The sequence below is a fragment of the Lactuca serriola genome, chromosome 4 (assembly GCF_051521515.1).
Source record: "Lactuca serriola cultivar US96UC23 chromosome 4, Lser_US96UC23_V15, whole genome shotgun sequence".
NCBI lineage: Eukaryota > Viridiplantae > Streptophyta > Magnoliopsida > Asterales > Asteraceae > Lactuca > Lactuca serriola.
Window position 1 is genome coordinate 144,895,087 of NC_136411.1, and position 22,137 is coordinate 144,917,223.

Here is a 22,137-nt window from a genome sequence, read left to right on the forward strand (position 1 = left end):
TCTAAGGCGGTTTCGTTTCCAAAAGCAGGTACCCGGTTTTGTTGCTCATTCCTACTTGAAAGCACGAATATATATGGTTCTCTTGGCTATCTGAGCCATACCCGTGAATTTGGTAAGCTCCTAGATCCTACCCAACACTTGGAAGGTAAGTTTAACTATTCCTTAAATACTTTAGAAAACTTATAGCTTATAAATATTCTAGTATAATACTTCCTCCTTCTTTTATTTGTATAATGAAACCGAAACTAACATCCACACGCTCATGTTGCAACTTGCTTGGACTTTGACATCAAAAGTCGAACTACCCTTTGTGCTTTCGCCTTAAGGGTCGGTTCTCCCCTACTTGGGTTCGACCCATCATCTACCGCTACTTATAACCAATTAAAGACTAAGCTAGCTTTGCCTATGTAATTCATAGCTCCTTTTGACTTTGAAAAAAAATCATGTTTTTCATATTAATGACCTTGATGCTCCTAACATAACATTACTTCTTACATAGCACGACCAGAACTGAACAAAGTCTCGACAAGTATAAAGTCGTTCAGAAATGCACCAACACATACACATAACCAATTGGTACATGAGGTTTTTTATTAACGTATTAGATATTACAAGCAAAAACGATGGTTGTTGGATTAAAAATTAATACATGAAAAGAAAATGGACATAACAATACACTTGAGAACATATTCGAAATTTCTACGAGAGTTTATTTACTCTTCTTTGATAGGAAGAAAAACAACTCCCTTCTCGGCCATAACGTCCCTTGCTAAAGAATGCAGAACTTCAAGTGTTGGGGTCTGAATCATCCTCACTATTAAGTGCGTGCATTTTGCCCTAATGTTGTAACACCAGTCAAATTTAGGTAAAAAAATAAATTGATCAATAATCGTAATTGGGATGAACAAAGAGGTAGAGATTGTAACAAGGTTTCCAAAAATATAAGGAACACTGAAATCCGAGTTATAACGAAGATGTTATGACCGATTGAAGATCCGTAACAAAACCGGCAAAACACTGTTTAGTGTAAAATGTGAATTTTCGATAAAAGAATTTTTAGCCAGAACAATCTAAATGAACGTTGTAGATTATGCTAAACCGAGAACTTTTATAAAAAGAACGCCAAAATCTGACTTCGTATGAGGAAGTTATGATTTTTCTAAGTTTCTGTATAGCAGTATACAACTAAAAACTCGAAATAAAGATATAGTGATTTTTAGCCGACATAACCTAAACGAGAATTGAAGGTCTCGTCAACAGTAGTACAACGGTAAAAAGACAGACAAAAACGGACATCGGATGAAGAGGTTATGAATTATTAACGGATTTTCCTATCCGGGTCTGGTAAAAATAATAATATAAAAAATAAAGTCAAAAATAGCCGACGAAGTCTAAACAAAAGTCGTAGAGTATAATTTTACCTGCGCGTGCATATAAAAAATGTCAAAAACGAAGTTTGTATGCGAAAGTTATGAATTTCACAAGTTTTTGGTACAAAAATCGAAAAATGTTGAAAACCGGGAAAAATCGCATGGTCACCCTTTGGCTATGTCACCTCACATGCGAGGCCTCCCCGTGTCAGACACGTGTTCGCTTCTGATTGGACCGAAGTTACTCGTGGCATCTTCTAATTGGACCGATGTTCGGCCCGATAGCCATCCGACGCGCCTCGCATACGTGTCTCGCATCCGAGCTTCGCACAACCGCCTCAGACTTCGGCCTCGTGGCCTTCGCTGCTGATGATGCGTGGCTGCTAACTCACCCTTTGGACCGCACCCTCGCACCCCTATATAAAGGGTGCGAGACTTCTCAGATTTTTGATATTTCACCCAAAATTTCACCCTTTTTCACCTTTTCACCCCCTAAACTTTCTTACGACCCCAAGGCCCCAATATCGCATCTAAAACCCAAAGCAAGCCCCAAAGCCCCAGAATTCATGAGAAGCTAACCTATTTCCAGTCGAAGTGCTGCCCGCAAAAGCTCGATTTTTAATCAAAAACTCGCGGTTTCTTCAAGAAAGATCATCTATAGAAACGAAACGTTGCCCCAATCACCACTTATCAAGTGAGTTCATACCCCTATAATTTACCTTTTTAATGGTTTTTAAATGCTTTTTAGGGGGGGGGGGATACAAGCTTAACACAACATAAATTGTGTTAATAATTGTATGTGATAATAATAACACAAAGGGTTTCCTTATGTTTTTAGGGATTACCAAATACTTCGAAAATGATTGAAAGCCATGTTAAATCTTCAAAGTCATGTAAACTCCGTTAAATTCTTTGAAAAACGTTTTATAAACTACTTCAAATTATAATTGCCAAAATCATGTTTATATATGTATAAATATATAAATAAGATTTGAAGGGCTTAAGATTAATGAATTATCTTATTTCCTTTTTTCTTGTTTGGATGTGGAATTAAGGTGGTGTTATTTGTCCAAAGTTCGTTTCCTTTTTAATTATATATATATATATATATATATATATATATATATATATGAATATAAAAGGTTACTTCATTCGGTATCATTACCTTTGTATCATGCTGAGCAAAGGTGTTCATCCATGAGAAATCATGTTAATTAGATAGAACATATAAATTATAATAGGTATAATTTATGATTCAAAACTAAATATACAAGTATGATTCACGATTGTATACTTTCCAAGGAAATTACCAAAATTCATTTATCTATACCAGGATATGTATAATACCTTTAATATATGGATAACATATTAAAGAAGTAACAATACAACGTATCAGGATTAGCAATCACGGGGTAATAATACATCATACCGGGTTTGCATTAACAAGGGTACAATACAACGTACCAGGGTTAGCAATCACGGGGTAATAATACATCGTAAATCTCATTGAAACAATAAATTTGTGAGACCCTTCATGGTGTACTTATCTAATTACGACCTTAAGTCCTGACTTATTAACCAGAATCTCCTGTAGGTAAGGCGTGAATTTGTGTATAGATCTATATGGGACTGACAATCCCGCACCTTCACTGTTCGCTACAGTTTAGCCGGCAGGCCTAGGGTGCCAAGTATCATATCGTTTCCGACGCCTGAAGAACGTCGCATTAGGCACATTAGTCATATTAGTATGGTTAATAGAACTTACATGGATAAAACAACGAGTAAATTACTTAGTAATGTACTTCTCTTAAAACAGTAAGAAAAGATAATTACATCCTGACCAAATATACCTTCTGTTAGCTTTTACTTACAGTAAAAACTACGTATCATGAAATCAAGTATGCAAACATACTTATACTTATGGTTTTGGAACATTTAAAACCACAAAGCAGTATTATGGATAATATAATATTTTCTAGGATTAATACTAATGTTTTACCGTAGAACGGATATAACTAAGAATACTTTTACAAATGAAACGGTTTATGGGATTAAACTACTTTTACAAATGAAACTGTTTATGGGATGAAACTACTTTTACGAATGAAACAGTTTATGAGATTAAACTACTTTAACAATTGGAACTTAGTCATTTACTCTCTGTAAACTAGTATAATATAAAGGACCTTTAGTGGTTAATTCTATAATTCCTTAGTTTTTTACATCAGGGTTATACATAAGTAATATCCGATTAACAGTGAAATGTGTGACTTCCGCCTTACTTCCTGTTCCTTGTTTGGTTGTGGGCTTAGGGCAGATACACCCATTTAACTGTCCATCCGATATTAGGTTATATATAATCAGTATAAACTAAGTAATTGCAGAGGGAACTATTGAGGTTATTAGTTCATCACCTTAGGAAATATAGGATTTTCTGGAGGAACCAACGAACTTTTCCAAGAACCTAGAGTATACTTTATAGAACTAAAATACTTATGAACTCACCAGCTTAAATGTTGATCTACTCTTTCAAAATAACTTGTATTCTCAGGAATCCAGTAGACAGGTACACTCCCGAAGCTTTTGAGAAGACTACCTAGTATCGTACTGCGACTCTTGTCTTCTATTGTACCTACTTTGGTGTTTGAATATGTAAAGCTTATACTTATTAATGCAATGGCTGTTTGTACTTTGATTACTATATTGCATGTGTTGTGATACTTACATGAAGTCCTCCACCCCAAACGTTTCTGCCGTTCTGGTTTGGGGGTGTGGCAAATGTGACCAGGATGATGAGAATGATGGCATAAATCCACATCTAAGGTGTAGTTTTGACGATTATGTCGCTTTTCTCCACACCTACTGAATTTGACCTTGAGGCGTACAGACTCTGGGATACCTCCTGTGCTTGACACAACCACATTAAGCTTTTTGGATATTGTTAGCAAAAGTGGGTCTTGCATCTGCTTTCTCTTTCCTAATTATGTTCCTAAACCAAACTATTTTTACTAAGTGGTCCTAACAATCTCATCAGCAGTTCGAATGATTGGAATCTGCTCCTTGAACCTGATTATCAACGTGTTAGCGATCCATCCAATGATACCGGGGAATTCTTCTAGTAAGGTTTGTGAGACTTCAATGACAATCCAATCATGTAGTAATGCATCGTCCGAACCAATCCCGTAGCGCTATGCTTTGTGCCATGTAGTCATATTTATGTTAATATAATAGAACTTCTCATCATATATCTAAAGTGTTATCGTCATACTATTCTGTATTTTCTCGGAATCGATCCTTAATTGCCACTTGGACCTGATCCAAAAGCAGTCTCCTAGACATCGCCATACTGTAAGTAATGACATAAATAGGCAAAATGAATTTATTGTGCTATCTACACTATCTAACCAACTACCAGTGCCTTAGTAACTTTGTGACTTTATCTGATCCAAGTATGAATCATGTGCTTTCGGTAGTGCATGTTTACACTAGCTTTCACACCTATTCTTACTCATCCCAATAATTGTCCTAAAGTTTCCAAATCACTCCACAACATTACATATGATGACCACTAAACATATATACACTTATAAAAAAACCCAATCTAATCAAGCGATCAAGATTCTACCTACGTGCACATATTAATCTTCCTATGCTTTCTCTAGGATTTTCGCATCGCTACCGTCTCCATACCTCATAAGTATATGCTCTATCAAGCACATACCAATCTTCCTAGACTCTTATTCTAGGCTTCCTCCTATCTCACTTTTTTATCTATCGTGAAAGAATCTTTTACCAATATTAACTAATTATTTGACGAGTACAATTACATGCCTCTAAAATTAAATAGTATTTTGACTGAAAGATCATACACCACAACGGTTGGACTAAAGTGAGAGCTGCACAATAAAAACAAATCAAGCATTCTAAAACTATTTAATTATGGGAGCATGCAACCTAATACATTCATCAAATAACTAATTAATATCAATATAGGTTTTATGTAGCACATAACAAGCAATTTCTTGGTTATAAGGTATCTAAAGTATTAGGTAATTATAATATGCAATTCCTGAAAAGATCCCTAGCCTACATACTAGCATGTATTTCTAACAGTTTATATATCAGTAGATATATCAGGTATGAATATTTTGGGAATCACTATCCTTTTTGAGCTCTGGCTGACTGTACGCACCACATATTTCCCTTTTTGTGCAAACTTCTTTTCTAATATGATTTGTATAAAACTTTTTTCTAAAAAGATTTGTAAATTCTTTCTTTGTATAAAAACATTTTCAAAAATGTTTGTAAAATTATCAGATCATTAGTTTGAGTTTGGAATCACATGACTGTTCATCTTAATCTCTCAACTCAGGGCTCTGATACCGACTAGTAACGTTCTAGTTTCCATAACTAATTTTTCATTTATAAAGTATAGCATTTCATTCGAACATTCATTTATTCATAATGAAAACCATTGTTTGACAATACAAAGTCAGTTATTTACATATGAGTACAAATTAGACATTCCGAAAATTAAAACATGATGTTGATGCGTGTGTATAGTCAACCTTTACTTTCCAACAATCTGAAGAGTATATGTAAAACAGTTAATTAACATCTATAATCTAAGACTTAGTGAGTTCCTCAAGATATCATATATTACAATACATATGCTATTCTTACAAAGAATGGTTCACGACGTTTCGCCATCATACCAGTAATATGTGTATCTGGACTCATGACCTATCGTCGTTCCGTCGTCAACACAAATCTCTAGACTCATGGCTTGTCATCGTTCCGCCGTGAAGTCATATATATATATATATATATATATATATATATATATATATATATATATATATATAAGAACCAAACCATATAAACTAACAACTAACCATACATAACACTATGCTAGTCTACATATGAAAATAATGGCCTTCAACCTAAAGTTTGTCCGCCCACGTATGTTGGCCTTCAGTATAAAACCAGTCCATCCTCAACTCGATACATAGTATATCGACATATACCTTTACCAAATAACAAATAATTCAACACTACAAATAATCTACTTAAGCTAGACTACTTCCTCTACAGAATACTACAACATATCTATATCCTAACATACATAGGATATATATTGTAACATATAGTATAGTAAGATAACTCATCTAGAAATTTCTCAGATGACTATCAACGATCCAACTGACGATCCAAATGGTGGGTAATGCGTCTTACAAGTATTAACTTATAATACAATAACTTATTAATATCTTGTGGTATTATGGTAAAATTTATATCCTTCACTAATCCCAAAGAATACTTCAAGTTCTACTTAAGAAGGAATGATCATGTAAGATCATATTGGAGGTAAGGTCCGTTTGGTATATAGAGTATACATTTTAGAAAATCCACTTTAAACACCTTACAAATCTATCATAAGCATCACTCTAGTAAGTAGATCAAACAATATAACGACAAATATTACTGATAAATCTAATTTATTAGTTCATAATAACGACTACAAACATAAATATAAGTTGCACTTAAAGCATAGTAAGCATAACTCAACTTACTGGCTTTCTATCAAAAACCAGAAACTATGCGGGCAAAACTCCGAAACCAAAAGCTCTATTTCTCTGGGCTCTCTGATGCTCCAGATCTTCACTACTAACACTTAAAAACTCCTAATTTTAGGTTTTAAGGTTGCGGGAAATTTTTGAGAGAGTTTGGAAGAGAATTGGTGGAAAATGAGTAGAAAATCAAACTATCTATACACATTTCTGAAGGACGCGATGCACCTAGGCGCGCTGCACCCTACTTACGTGACCTATTCTCTTGCTGACACGCCATCCATTTGTGACAACCCGAAATTTATTCCGTCATTTTAACCCCTTTTCTGTTAATAAGCCTCGTTTTATTTAACTGTCCGTTAACTTTTGGACTGGTTAATTAATTTGAAACTTTTTAAATGACTTATTAAGGGTTGAAAAAAATTAGAAACACCCTCATTAATCCCTTGGAAAATTTTAGTTTCAACCAAGTCAAAATACGACCACTAAATCGGGTGCGACCAAAAGCCCCGTTTAACGGCAGTATTGGGTAGATTTCCACTGAGCCTCAACTCAAGCCCCTATATAAGGGGGAGTGGACTTCATTTCCACCCTTTTCACTCTCTCTACAACTTATTTTCGAGCTAAAATCGTCCGTTTCGAGCCCCAAACGAGTAAGCAATCTACCCTAACTTGTTGTATAGCTTAGCTAGCATGCAAATTCGTGTTTAAAACATCAAATAGGGGTAAATTCATGTGTTTACAGCCCAAGAACACTTTTGGACCGTGAACACCATTAAATGGGGTTTTTAAGCCCCAAAACCCCTCTAAACTACCCCTAAGGCTTAGATATGGCTAAATGACTTATGGAAACGGAATTAGAACACATTAAACTTAACTTTTGGGGAGTAAACTTGAGTTTACTGCCCAAGAACTTGCTTGGGCTGTAAACTCCTCTTCATGGGGAGTAAACTCGAGTTCAAGTGTTAGAAATTCCCTCAAACACCTCCTATGGCCTTGGAAAAATGTCTAGAAGCAATCCCATTGATGTAAATACTTTAAACATTAAAGAAACCAAGGAAATAGGAGTTTACGGCCGTAACCCCCCTAGGAAAGATCCATGGGCCGTAAACTCCTAAAAGGTGTCCAAATGATGCCCTAAACCCCCCATTTGGCTTGGAAAATGCATAGGATTTTATTCTCTATCATTTAAGTCCTTAAAACACCAAAATTTTATGCACATAGGAGCTTACGGCCGTAAACTCCTTGTTTAGGGCCGTAAACTCCTCAAATGGTCCATTTGATGCCTTAAATCCATTCATACACTTTATATTTGGACCTAGCAAAATTCCACAAGTGATATAAGACATTTTGGCACCCTAGAACACCCTCACCATGAGTTTACGGCCGTAAACTCATGGGGAGTTAGTCCCAGGGCCGTGAACTCTATAAAGAGTTTACTCTTGAAGAGTAAACTCCCTATCTAAGCCATTCACACCCTTAAATATTACCCGGGACACTCCAAGCACTTAACCAAAGTGTTTTTCGCACTTTAGGATGCGTATACGTGATTAATTAGTATTATATTTACTAATTGTATGTAAACATATATTATCATATGTTAATAGGTCACTAAGTGTGTTCAAGTCTTTACTTGACACCGAGCACCCAACCGACACCTTCGTCGGATCCACTTACATCAGGTGAGTTCATACCCCTGAATTAACCTTTTTAAATGTTTTTACATGTTTTATGAGGGGGAATACATGTTAAACATGTCAGTTATCATATCAATCACATGTGATTGATAACCCGCATGCACAAGGATTTATTACACTGTCAACTGTTTTACCAAGTTTGACACTGTAAATGGTTTTCTAAAATGTCTTTACGTGTTCAAATCTTTACTATTATTGTTTTATCAAAGTTATGATCAAAACATGGTTATTAAAGGTTTTTGAAGGATTCCTAAAGGTTTTCAAACTGATTTTACAAAAGAATACCAAGTCATGATTGTCTTACGTACAAAGGTTTTCCAAAGTTTTCATCAAAGTTTTCTTCCATGTTTTTATACTCCTACTTGGTTAGATACTACTGCTTCGTTATTCTTCTACTTTGTAAATACTCCCACTTAGTTAGATGCCATTGCTATATTAACGCTTCTACTTCGAGATACGCTTATACTTGTTTACACTTTTACTTCGTGATATACTTTTACTTCAAGACACACTTTTACTTCGTAATAAACTTTTACTTCGTGAGACGCTTTTACACTATGATGCACTTTTACTTCGTGATACACTTTTACTTAGTGATACGCTCCTACTTCATGAAACACTTATGCTTGTTAAACGCTTCTACTTTGAGAAATACTACTACTTCGTAAACGCTCCTACTTTATTACCGCTTCTACTTCACGAACCAATCCTACTTTATTAATGCCACTACTTCACAAACGCTTATACTTTATTAACACTCCTACTTCGAGAAACGCTTCTACTTCATGAAACACTTCTACTTTGTTAACGCTTCTACTTAGTTATGAGTATGCCTATACTTGTGTAGCTATATAAATAATGGTCAAAGGACTTAGGAAGGCTAGTTCGCCCTATTTCCTTTTCCTCGTTTGGATGTGGTCTGGTGGGATCGGATATCCATCCGAAGGTCGTTTGATCATTAGTTATATATCATGTATACATGTATAGATATATGGGTTTTACATCGGTCGGTTCAGTTACGAGTCTCTACTGCTAGTCCAACACTTTTTTCAGAATTCACTATTTGGGATACATCTTCAGGACACGACCTTCTCCCTTGTCTAGTTGGTAACCAGAGTCTCTTGTAGGGAGAGTGGACATTGTGTGTATAGATCTATACATGATTGACACCCCCGCACCCTGACTGCTAGCTACAGTCCATGGCCTACCAAGCCAAGGGGTGATAAATGTCATACTTACACCGACGTTTGTAGGGCGTCAAGTACTCTAGTGTCGATTAGTATGGTTACAAGTATCTCCATGTTACCTTATAATTCATGGTCTTAAGGTAACGATATTTATCACTGTATGTTGGAAACACACTATTAGAATTACACTGTTTTAGACCTTACCGGCTGTATCTTTCATTTGATACTGTCTGGGGTCTGTATTCACTATTTTTAGACCTTACCAGCTGTATCTTTCATGTGATATTTTCTGGGGTCTGTATTCCATGTTTTTAGACCGTACTAGCTGTATCTTTCATTTGATACTGTCTAGGGTCTGTATTCACTGTTTTAGACCTTGATAGCTGTATCTTTCATTTGATACCATATGGGGTATGTGTCCCCTCTTGTTAGACTGAGCCAGACATGTCGTTCATTCGATACTCTCCTGGAGTCTATGATTCTTTTTGCCTTAGTCAGCAGTGTTCACTGCTGAGGCATATGTTATTTTCCCTAATATTCTCCTACTTTCTTTAAAATCAAATCCCGTATTTTGATAATGATAATGTTTAAGGGAAAACTACGTTTTACAACATAACTTTGTCCGGTCTTGGTAGAAGACTGCTTTTAATTAGAAAATATAGGATTTTCTGGAAAGGACTCTAATACACTATAGACTCTAAAACTACTACTTTTATAAAGTTATTTTGAACTTACACAAATGACACTAAATACTTATGAACTCACCAGCATTTGTAGAAATGCTGATACTCGCTTTCAAAATAACTTGTATTCTCAGGTCAGCAATAGACAGGTACATCCCCAGAGCTTTTGATGAAGACAGTTGAGTACCTAGCTGGACCTATATTATTACTTGTACTACTTTGATGTTTCAATGTAATGTAAACCATGTAAAATTATTACTATTAATGCAATGGTTGTTGTGCTTTGATTACTATACTACATATGTTATGATACTTGACATGACTTGGTTAGAGTGTTTTATCCCTATGTATTTATAGGTTGTATATCTTTTATGAATTGATATACTTAGCTCACTATAAACAATCCACCCCAGAACGATTCCGCCGTTCCGGTTTTGGGGTGTGACAGATTGGTATCAAAGCATTGTTTATAGTGAGCTAAGTAATCAATTCATAAAAGATATACAACCTATAAATACATAGGGATAAAACACTCTGACCGAGAATTATACTTTAAAATATAACCATATTTTACCAAAGTATAAGAACATCAAAAATCTAAACACTCGAACACAAGTATCACAAGAAGAACAATAATAAAAGTCTGCGGATGTTGAGCATCGCCGTCAAACCTGGGCAGTTATGTAATCGTAAGCTGGAATAAATGTAACCTGATCAGCTACATTTATTCGAGATGCGATGAACATGTGCTTGGGAGTGATAGTGGTGTTGCAACAGGTGTGAAACTTACCAACTAGGAATGCTAGAGCCAAGCATAAAGTTTAAAATACTATGGGAGTATTTTGGAATACTAAAAGACTCACATTAATCCCAGAATCATATTAAGAAGTTAAGAATCAAACAAGAAATTAAAATACCATAGGGGTATTTTAGGATCCATAGACAACCTTGTGTAAAGAACTAAAAAGATCCTTATTGATATACCTACAATTACAGAGGTTATACTCCCAAGGTTATATATAATAAGGATCCCATAGGCTAAGAATGTGTGGTTTCGATCTACTTCCTTTTCCTCGTTGGGATGTGGATATAGAGTAGTATCACATATTTGAAGGCCTATCGGATCTAAGCTATATATGATTTGTATACTCTATGTAATCGTAGCAGGACTCGATATGGATCACCTAGTGAAATGTTAATAATCTATTAGGATTCCTTAGACATTTCCATTCTCGCATGAACCCTGTAGAAAACCCTATCCACTTCAGTTCTCGACAGAAGAGTTGATTCAGACCTCGAAGAGGTTCATTGAGAAGATTTCCAGTTCGGAAATAAATGAACTAGGTCGAGACTATTGAAACCACCAAGTGCCTATATCTTTATAGGGACATCGGTGGGAAATTTGCCTAAACTTCTGAGATTTCCAGTCATCCATCATGAAGTGATGACACCCAGAGTCAGTATCGGAAGTAAGACGGAGTAGAAATTCAATATGTCTATACGAGAAGAAAACCCTAGGTAATTACCCGAAGGAAAACCAACACCGGTCCCAGTCAAAGATACGAGGTAGACAGAGGGAGCCAGTACATGGAACCCGAGAAGTGTCTTTTCCTCATGTTCGTCACGCTAATACACCCATAAAATAATACAATTTAGTGAGTTAGTGGTTACACTACTCACGCTATGTGTTAGGTAAATCGCCTTTTCCCGTTGCCAGTAACACGTTTAGAGCGGATCCCAACACCTCTATTGAGAGTGTTTAGCCATAAGTCTTCATGAGCCTTTTCTTCCTGCGGTCTTCGTTCCGAACTGTTCTCAAATCTTTCCAGGCCGGAGAGTGAAACCTTTCCCAGTATAAAGGTAACTTAGTAGGAACGACCCCCATCTTATGGCTTTTTCTGATACTCACACTCCTACCTTGCATACCAAGACTACATCATAGGGATGTAGGTCGACACTCAGGCAACCAATACCTGAAGCACGGGAAAAATTTAGGCCTAACATAGTAAGGATAGATATGTCCAGGGTTAACCATCGTCTCTCATCCGCTTGAGTTCCTTTCCGTATAGGAAAAACCATGCCTCCGAGCAAGCGTAACAAATCCACTAGCAAGAAACCTGCTCTCCTACTCGATGAAGCTACCTTCCAAACTGCAGTCTCGGTAGCCGTTGCAGCTGCCATGGCTCAACTGAATGCTAACAACGCCAATGTTAGCAAGAGCCCTATCGGGAATTCCGATCCTATTGGTGGACAACAGCAACCAACCCCTGTGTACGCAGCCACCCAAGAACCTCAGCCAACTCCACTAAAGAGAAAACTCAAGATTGAGGAGGGAAGTACTCGGCTCAAGGACCTTGCGAAGGGCAACGAGCTGAGACAGTCAATACCCATGCCAGCCCTCCCATTCTGACCTCCAGAAGACCATACCTAGGAAACCTTCCCCACTACAGCAAGTGCAGTTGCCACCATCATGATAGCTGTCGAGAACTCTTTTGTGCTAGGTGCAATATGAAGGGCCATGCTGCTCGCGTCTGCAGAATCCTGGTTGAGTTTATTACATCAACCACCAATGTGGCAGACAACCCAGTTTGCCGCCTATGTGGTAAGGATGGACACTTCAAGAAGAACTATCAAAACTGAAGGAAACAACAAAGACTCAGGAGGAGTCTGACCCTAATGCTTAGGGAGAAGCATCAAGGAACCCAGTAGATTTTTGGTGCGTCTCTCAATCTCAGATAGTTAACCGGAAACATTAAAAGGCTAATTCAAATGTAAATACTTCCCCATTATGGAGAAAGTCGCAGCACTGTTATAAAATTTATAATTCATCAGGTGAAACTATAATGGCTAAACATATACGTTACAACCATGTATAATTGAGATGGATAGACCTAGAGTGAGTGAATGCCGCCTCATTTCCTGTTCCTCGTTTGGTTGTGGATTTAGGGCGGAGTCGCTCAGTCAACAGTCCTCCCCACCTTAATTATACATGACTAGTATATGTTAGGCGATTATAGAAATGCCTCATGAGAATCCATTCATGAAAAGGTACTCTACTCAGAAACATTCAGGACTCTCTATAGTTCCGCGTCAACTCTACCGATCCAAGTATCTGCGACAGTGATACACAAGACGAAACCCGAGACACCTAGAACTTGTGTGCCCGTTCGGCACATGACTCTATCGATCCTCATTTTATATCATGTCGAAGTATGCCAACTTCGACGCCTCTATCAATCATGGTTCGACGTCGTGCAACCATGTGTAAATCCTTAGTGCTGTGTAAAAAGAACTTTCACCGTAGCCATTTCGGTAGATAAAGGTTCTTTCGAACCTAAACAAAATAAAAATAATAAAGACTAATACGATCTGCCAGTCGTCACTCTTATCTTAAACTTTCCGAAGTACCCAGGAGAAGGTACCGCACACTATTAACCAACCCCTCTTAAACAGATAGAAACCGAAGCGAAAGACATTGCAGGTATTCTAGAAGACGATAACCACCCGAAGCATACCTCGTATATTCCCTAGAAAGACCCTTCGCACCTCACAATCAGGTTCGTGAATCAAGAGGATAGAACTCATGAGACTGACCACTATAACTGAGTATATGCATAAGAGTGGTATATAATTCAGATAAAAAAGATTTAAGATGTGTGCTTCCTCCCTACTCCCTGCTCCTCGTTGGGTTGTGGGTCTGGGGTGGAGTCGCACAACTGAACATCCTGCCGACCTCAATTATATACGGCTTGCATACACCAAGTATTAGTGGTTAAGCCAAGTATGAACTCAACCACGAACCCCATAGAAAGACCCTTCATCCTATGCCATGGAACGGGAGCTAGAGTCAAGAGAACCCCAACGGATTGAGCTACTCCCAGTTAAGCCAACATAGTAGCTAACACCCTCGGTTGGTAAAGAAATCTAAGTCGTAAGAGTCAAGGACATTGACTACGACCATCCATTCACGCTTAATCCCCTAATTAAGCATCACAACGAATATCCCAGAAATCCGAGAGTTGCGATGAATTAAACTCTGAGAAGAGTGGATGAGCAGATTAAAGTTTCGAGTGATGGAACCCTATACTCACAAGATTTGACCTAGACCAGGAAAACTCAGAACCTTCGGAAGAGTAGTTGCCGAAGATGTTCGCACTACTCAGGCACTTCGTCCACCCCGTTACAGACGAGTAGTGCCTAGGATCCTCCGCCCCATCGCATGGAGGAAGTCACCGTCGCCTTGTAGACGATAGATTACATTCTCCGAAGTGAACACTAGAATACCTAGAACCACAGGATAACCTCCACAACCAAGAATACTTGGTCAAAATGTGGAAGTAGTTGCGTTAAGCCTTATAACCCAGATCCCGAGGAGATTATAGACTAGACACCAGTCTTGGTGGTTAGTCGATGGGTTATACAAGAGCACACGCTTTCCGCACTAAAATAAACCAACGCCTTGGAAATTAGGGCATGTCTTACAAGATTCATTGGACTATCAGGTGTTCCACGAACACTATCTCACGCAAAAATAGTAGAACCACCTCCTGAGATAGTCCAACACTCATCTGGTGAAACCCTATCTCCCCGACCCTGAGGGTTTCCGTTAGGAGTATCTTAAGATTCATTAGTGCAGGTTCATTTTGCACAGGATTGAGATAGCCACTCTACAACAAAAGGATACCGTAGACACACAACCCATCTGATGATCTAAAAAGTCTCTAAAAGCCAATTTTACAGGAAACGCGAAACCAAGGACAACCCGAGCTTCCTAAGAACCAACCTGAAGGACTACACTTCCAGTATGAGAGAGAACGTTAGGAACTTTAGAATGGCGATCATGCCAGTGATGATCTTGCCATAGAAGTACACTATGTTCTAAGTACTGAAAAGCTCTACCCTTTCGAGAGCTTTGGACCATCCGAGATCCTTTACGAAGATTGGTCCAACCCTCATCAGACCACTACTACTTTCAGAAATCCCACAAGTTTCTAGACTTGATCAGTACGTGCCCGACGCCACTCTTCGTATCCCACTCATCTTGATAGAAACCATTGAGAACCCTAACTTCCTAGATATACCTGTAGGAAATCGCTAACTGCACGATACGGAATCCACATCCCGTAGGTGAAGGTTTGTTGGAATAACAAACACAAGCCGGAGTTCACTTGGGAGTGCGAGGACAAACCGAATAGGAAGTACCCTCTTGCCTCTACTTGTTCATTCATACCTACTTCCTTGCCTAAACCTGAATTTTGGGACGAAATTCCCTCTAACGGGGGGATGATGTGACAACCCGAAATTTATTCCGTCATTTTAACCCCTTTTCCGTTAATAAGCCTCGTTTTATTTAACTGTCCGTTAACTTTTGGACTGGTTAATTAATTTGGGACTTTTTAAATGACTTAGTAAGGGTTGAAACAAATTAGAAACACCCTCATTAATCCCTTGGAAAATTTTAGTTTCAACCAAGTCAAAATACGACCACTAAATCGGGTGCGACCAAAAGCCCCGTTTAACGGCAATATCGGGTAGATTTCCACTGAGCCTCAACTCAAGCCCCTATATAAGGGGGAGCGGACTTCATTTCCACCCTTTTCACACACTCTCTCTCTCTCTCTCTCTACACACACTCTCTCTACAACTTATTTTCGAGCCAAAATCATCCGTTTCGAGCCCCAAACGAGTAAGCAATCTACCCTAACTTGTTGTATAGCTTAGATAGCATGCAAATTCGTGTTTAAAACATCAAATAGGGGTAAATTCATGTGTTTACGGCCCAAGAACACTCTTGGACTGCGATCACCATTAAATGGGGTTTTAAGCCCCAAAACCCCTCTAAACTACCCCTAAGGCTTAGATATGGCTAAATGACTTATGGAAACGGACTTAGAACACATTGAACTTAACTTTGGGGATTAAACTTGAGTTTACTGCCCAAGAACTTTCTTGGACCGTAAACTCCTCTTCATGGGGAGTAAACTCGAGTTCAAGTGTTAGAAATGCCCTCAAACACTTCCTATGGCCTTGGAAAAAATGTCTAGAAGCAATCCCATTGATGTAACTGCTTTAAACATTAAAGAAACCAAGGAAATAGGAGCTTACGGCCGTAAAACCCCCCTAGGAAAGATCCATGGGCCGTAAACTCCTAAAAGGTGCCCAAATGATGCCCTAAACCCCCCATTTGACTTGGAAAAATGCATAGGATTTTATTCTCTATCATTGAAGTCCTTAAAACACCAAAAGTTTATGCACATAGGAGCTTATGGCCATAAAATCCTTGTTTAGGGCTGTAAACTCCTCAAATGGTCCATTTGATGCCTTAAATCCATTCATACACTTTATATTTGGACCTAGAAAACTTCCACAAGTGATATAAGACATTTTGGCACCCTAGAACACCCTCACCATGAGTTTACGGCCGTAAAATCATGGGGAGTTAGTCCCAGGGCCTTGAACTCTATAAAGATTTTACTCTTGAAGAGTAAACTCCCTATCTAAGCCATTCACACCCTTAAATGTTACCCGGGACACTCCAAGCACTTAACCAAAGTGTTTTCCGCACTTTAGGATGCGTATACGTGACTAATTAGTATTATATTTACTAATTGTATGTAAACATATATTATCATATGTTAATAGGTCACTAAGTGTGTTCAAGTCTTTACTTGACACCGAGCACCCAACCGACACCTTCGTCGGATCCACTTACATCAGGTGAGTTCATACCCCTGAATTAACATTTTTAAATGTTTTTACATGTTTTATGGGGGGGGGGGAATACAAGTTAAACATGCCAGTTATCATATCAATCACATGTGATTGATAACCCGCATGCACAAGGATTTATTACACTGTCAACTGTTTTACCAAGTTTGATACTGTAAATGGTTTTCTAAAATGTCTTTACGTGTTCAAATCTTTACTATTATTGTTTTATCAAAGTTATGATCAAAACGTGGTTATTAAAGGTTTTCAAAGGCTTCCTAAAGGTTTTCAAACTGATTTTACAAAAGAATACCAAGTCATGATTATCTAACGTACAAAGGTTTTCCAAAGTTTTCATCAAAGTTTTCATCGAAGTTTTCTTCCATGTTTTTATACTCCTACTTGGTTAGATACTACTGCTTCGTTATTCTTCTACTTTGAAAATACTCCCACTTAGTTAGATGCCATTACTATATTGACGCTTCTACTTCGAGATACGCTTATACTTGTTTACACTTTTACTTCGTGATATACTTTTACTTCAAGACACAGTTTTACTTCGTAATACCCTTTTACTTCGTGAGACGCTTTTACACTATGATGCACTTTTACTTCGTGATAAACTTAATTCATGATACACTTATGCTTGTTAAACGCTTCTACTTCGAGAAAGACTACTACTTCGTAAATGCTCCTACTTTATTACCGCTTCTACTTCACGAACCAATCCTACTTTATTAATGACACTACTTCACAAATGCTTATACTTTATTAACACTCCTACTTCGAGAAACGCTTCTACTTCGTGAAACACTTCTACTTTGTTAACGCTTCTACTTAGTTATGAGTATGCCTATATTTGTGTGGCTATATAAATAATGGTCAAAGGACTTAGGAAGGCTAGTTCGCCCTATTTCCTTTTCCTCGTTTGGATGTGGTCTGGTGGGATCGGATATCCATCCGAAGGTCGTTTGATCATTAGTTATATATCATGTATACATGTATAGATATATGGGTTTTACATCGGTCGGTTCAGTTATGAGTCTCTAGTACTAGTCCAACACTTTTCTCAGAATTCACTATTTGGGATACATTTTCAGGACATTGCCTTCTCCGTTGTCTAGTTGGTAACCAGAGTCTCTTGTAGGGAGAGCGGACATTGTGTGTATAGATCTATACGAGATTGACACCCCGCACCCTGACTGCTAGCTACAGTCCATGGCCTACCAAGCCAAGGGGTGACAAATGTGATACTTACACCGGCGCTTGTAGGGCGTCAAGTACTCTAGTGTCGATTAGTATGGTTACGAGTATCTCCATGTTACCTTATAATTCATGGTCTTAAGGTAACAATATTTATCACTATATGCTGGAAACACACTATTAGAATTACACTGTTTTAGACCTTACCAGCTGTATCTTTCATTTGATACTATCTGGGGTCTGTATTCACTATTTTTAGACCTTACCAGCTGTATCTTTCATGTGATATTTTCTGGGGTCCGTATTACCTATTTTTAGACCGTACTAGCTGTATCTTTCATTTGATACTGTCTAGGGTCTATATTCACTTTTTTAGACCTTGCTAGCTGTATCTTTCATTTGATAACATCTGGGGTATGTGTCTCCTCTTGTTAGACTGAGCCAGGCATGTCGTTCATTCGATACTCTCCTGGAGTCTACGATTCTTTTTGCCTTAGTCAGCAGTCTTCACTGCTGAGGCATATGTTATTTTCCCTAATATTCTCATACTTTCTTAAAAATCAAATCCCGTATTTTGATAATGATAATGTTTAAGGGAAAACTACTTTTTACAACATAACTCTGTCCGGTCTTAGTAGAAGACTGCTTTTACTTAGAAAATATAGGATTTTCTGGAAAGGACTCTAATACACTATAGACTCTAAAACTACTACTTTTATAAAGTTATTTTGAACTTACACAAATGACACTAAATACTTATGAACTCACCAACATTTATAGAAATGCTGATACTCGCTTTCAAAATAACTTGTATTCTCAGGTCAGCAATAGATAGGTACATCCCCGGAGCTTTTGATGAAGACAGTTGAGTACTAAGCTGCACCTATATTATTACTTGTACTACTTTGATGTTTCAATGTAATGTAAGCCATGTAAAACTATTACTATTAATGCAATGGTTGTTGTGCTTTGATTAGTATACTACATATATTGTGATACTTGACATGACGTCATCCACCCCAGAACGATTCCGCCGTTCCGGTTTTGGGGTGTGACACCATTCTTGGAGAGGAAGGGATTGATCAAGTTGTGACACGTGGTAGGTTTCTAGTGGTAACACATGGTGATGTTTTAAAGGTGACACATGGTGAAATTCTATGGTTCCAAGTCACTATCGAGACTTAGTCTTTGACTCTTCCATGTGGTGCACTCTGGTGCGCCACGTCATCATATATGGTTATTTTTCAAAAGCTTCGAAAAATCATATTTTTTTCGGACGAGCTCCGTTTTCGACGTTCATTATATCTGCGGTTTCGTATCGACGAGTAATACAACTTTCGTTTAGACTTAGTCGGCTAATTCACATTCTATTTTTAATTTATAGTCTATGGAATTACATTGTAAAATATCTTGCAAAATTCATAACTTTTCAAACGAACTCCATTCTCGATGTTCTTTATATCGACATATTCGTGTTTATGAGGACATCAACTTTAGATTAGATTGTTTTGTCTAACAATAAACCGATCTCTATTTCACTTTTTAGGATACACATGTATCGTGTTGAACAGAACACTTTGAAAAATCACAACTTCTTCATTTGAAGTCAGATTTCGTTGTTCTTTATACTCACGGTTTCGTATTGACGTCTACTACAACTTTCATGATGATTACTTTGGCTAAAAAGTAATACATTTCTACTTTGGATTTTATAAAAAAAAAATTATATTAAGTTTTACTATATAGTGAAAATGGGGTGTTACACTGTCTTCCAACAACTCTCATTTGAACAAGTCACTAACAATAGTATGTATCAATATTCACTAGTAATAGACAGTGAGTGTGTCATCCAATGCGACTACTATGCTAATCACTACCTTGCAATATAGTACAATCCTTAGACTAGTGATTTGACATTCCTTTGATCATCATGATATCTATATGAAACTGAGTCATCGATAATGAGTCAATCTCATAGTTTATGATTATGTTTCTAGGTTGATATTTTTGTTGGATTAGGTGTCGAAACCCATAACTATTATTGGTATGTACTTGACCGAGAGTAGCATGGTCCATTTGGGTTGCATGGCATCAGAACAGTTTGGATAGACTTTTGTGAGAAGAGGATATTTGTGATCTATTAATTTATTATAAGTTCTTATATATTAATATGAAATCATATTATTTAATTAGTATTGATCAAGAATTAGTTTGGAATTAATTTTGTGATCAAAAGAGACTAATTAAATAAACGGGGATTGATTTGGTAAATAATTCATTTTTATAAAGTGGGTTTATGATCCATAGTTCTTCATGTTGGGCTAAACCCATGTGGTGACCCATGGATACTCCATGGAGGTTAAAACCCATGGATCATGAGGAATATGGAAAGTCATGAGTTACATGGTGTAACCGTAATGTGCACACTATATAAGAATCCTCATAGCTCATGAAATGGCACCTTTTAAGTGATAAGAAGTGAGTGCTAGCCGATTTGTGAAGCAAGTGTTCTTCTCTCAAGTTATTCCAATTTTTGGTTGTGTTGTGTGATTCCATTTGAGGTGCAACACTTTGGACACTAAGTTCTTAAAGGTCCAAGGCTTCCAACTACAACAAAAGGTATGTCATCTAACTTGTTTTATTACCCAAGTATCAAAGATTTGTATGCTAGTTAGGGTAATACCTTGGAAAGTTCAAGCTTGCATTATAATAGAGAAAACATAGGTCCAAGGTATTTAGGGTTGCATGTACACCTTAGGAGTGTTAGAATGCTCTAAACCCAATAGTGGTATCAGAGCTTAGACTTGTTTTCAATTATACTTGATGCTAGTTGCTTGGAAATGCTTTAAAAATTGATTTTCTGCTGTTCTGGACAGTGGACTCGCCGATTCCACTGGGGGACTCACCGAGTCCAAGCATAAACTCATCCAACTCGCCGAGTTGGTTCATACACTCGACGAGTTGGTGCCCTAGAATGGAGTTTTTCAAGTTTTTTGGCTGGAATTGGACTAGGATCTTGACCCTAAACTGTTTTTGTACTTATAAACCAATATTTGATGTGGTAATGATCATGATTATCCAATTCACAAGGTAACTGTCAAAGTTTCATGTTTTGTATTAGTTTATATGGCTAGGCTTATTACATGAAATTTGTTTGATGTGAATTGTCTTGTTCTTATGAGTTTAATTTAGATCATAGACAAATTGTTTGATTTTCTTGTTAGAATTTTTGATCTAAACGATGTTGATGAATTCCATAACTTGTCCTCAAGTTATGGAAAACGAAAATTTTTCTTTTAAAGAAATCATTAAAGTCATAGGTTATGAACTTGAAGAGTCTTTTTCCCATAAATGGTTTTATGAACTCCATAATTTGTCCTCAAGTTATGGAATGTCAAGAGTCCTTTCTAAAATCTTTATTAAACTCATAAGTTATGGATTCCAAAAGTTTTTTTTTCTAATTTTTCAAAACTTGCCCTCAAGTTTTGGAATTTGTAAATGTAAAAGTCTAGCTTTTGAAACATTTAGTTCCAAACCCTAGAATTTTAAAAGTTTAAAATTCAATCCATATACTATTATAATATTATTATAGGTGTAATATATATATATATATATATATATATATATATATATATATATATATATAAGAGTAATGTCAGTCTTACCGTTAGTCGGCTTCATTCACGAAGCCGGTCTATAAGGGGTGTATAAGGTTACTG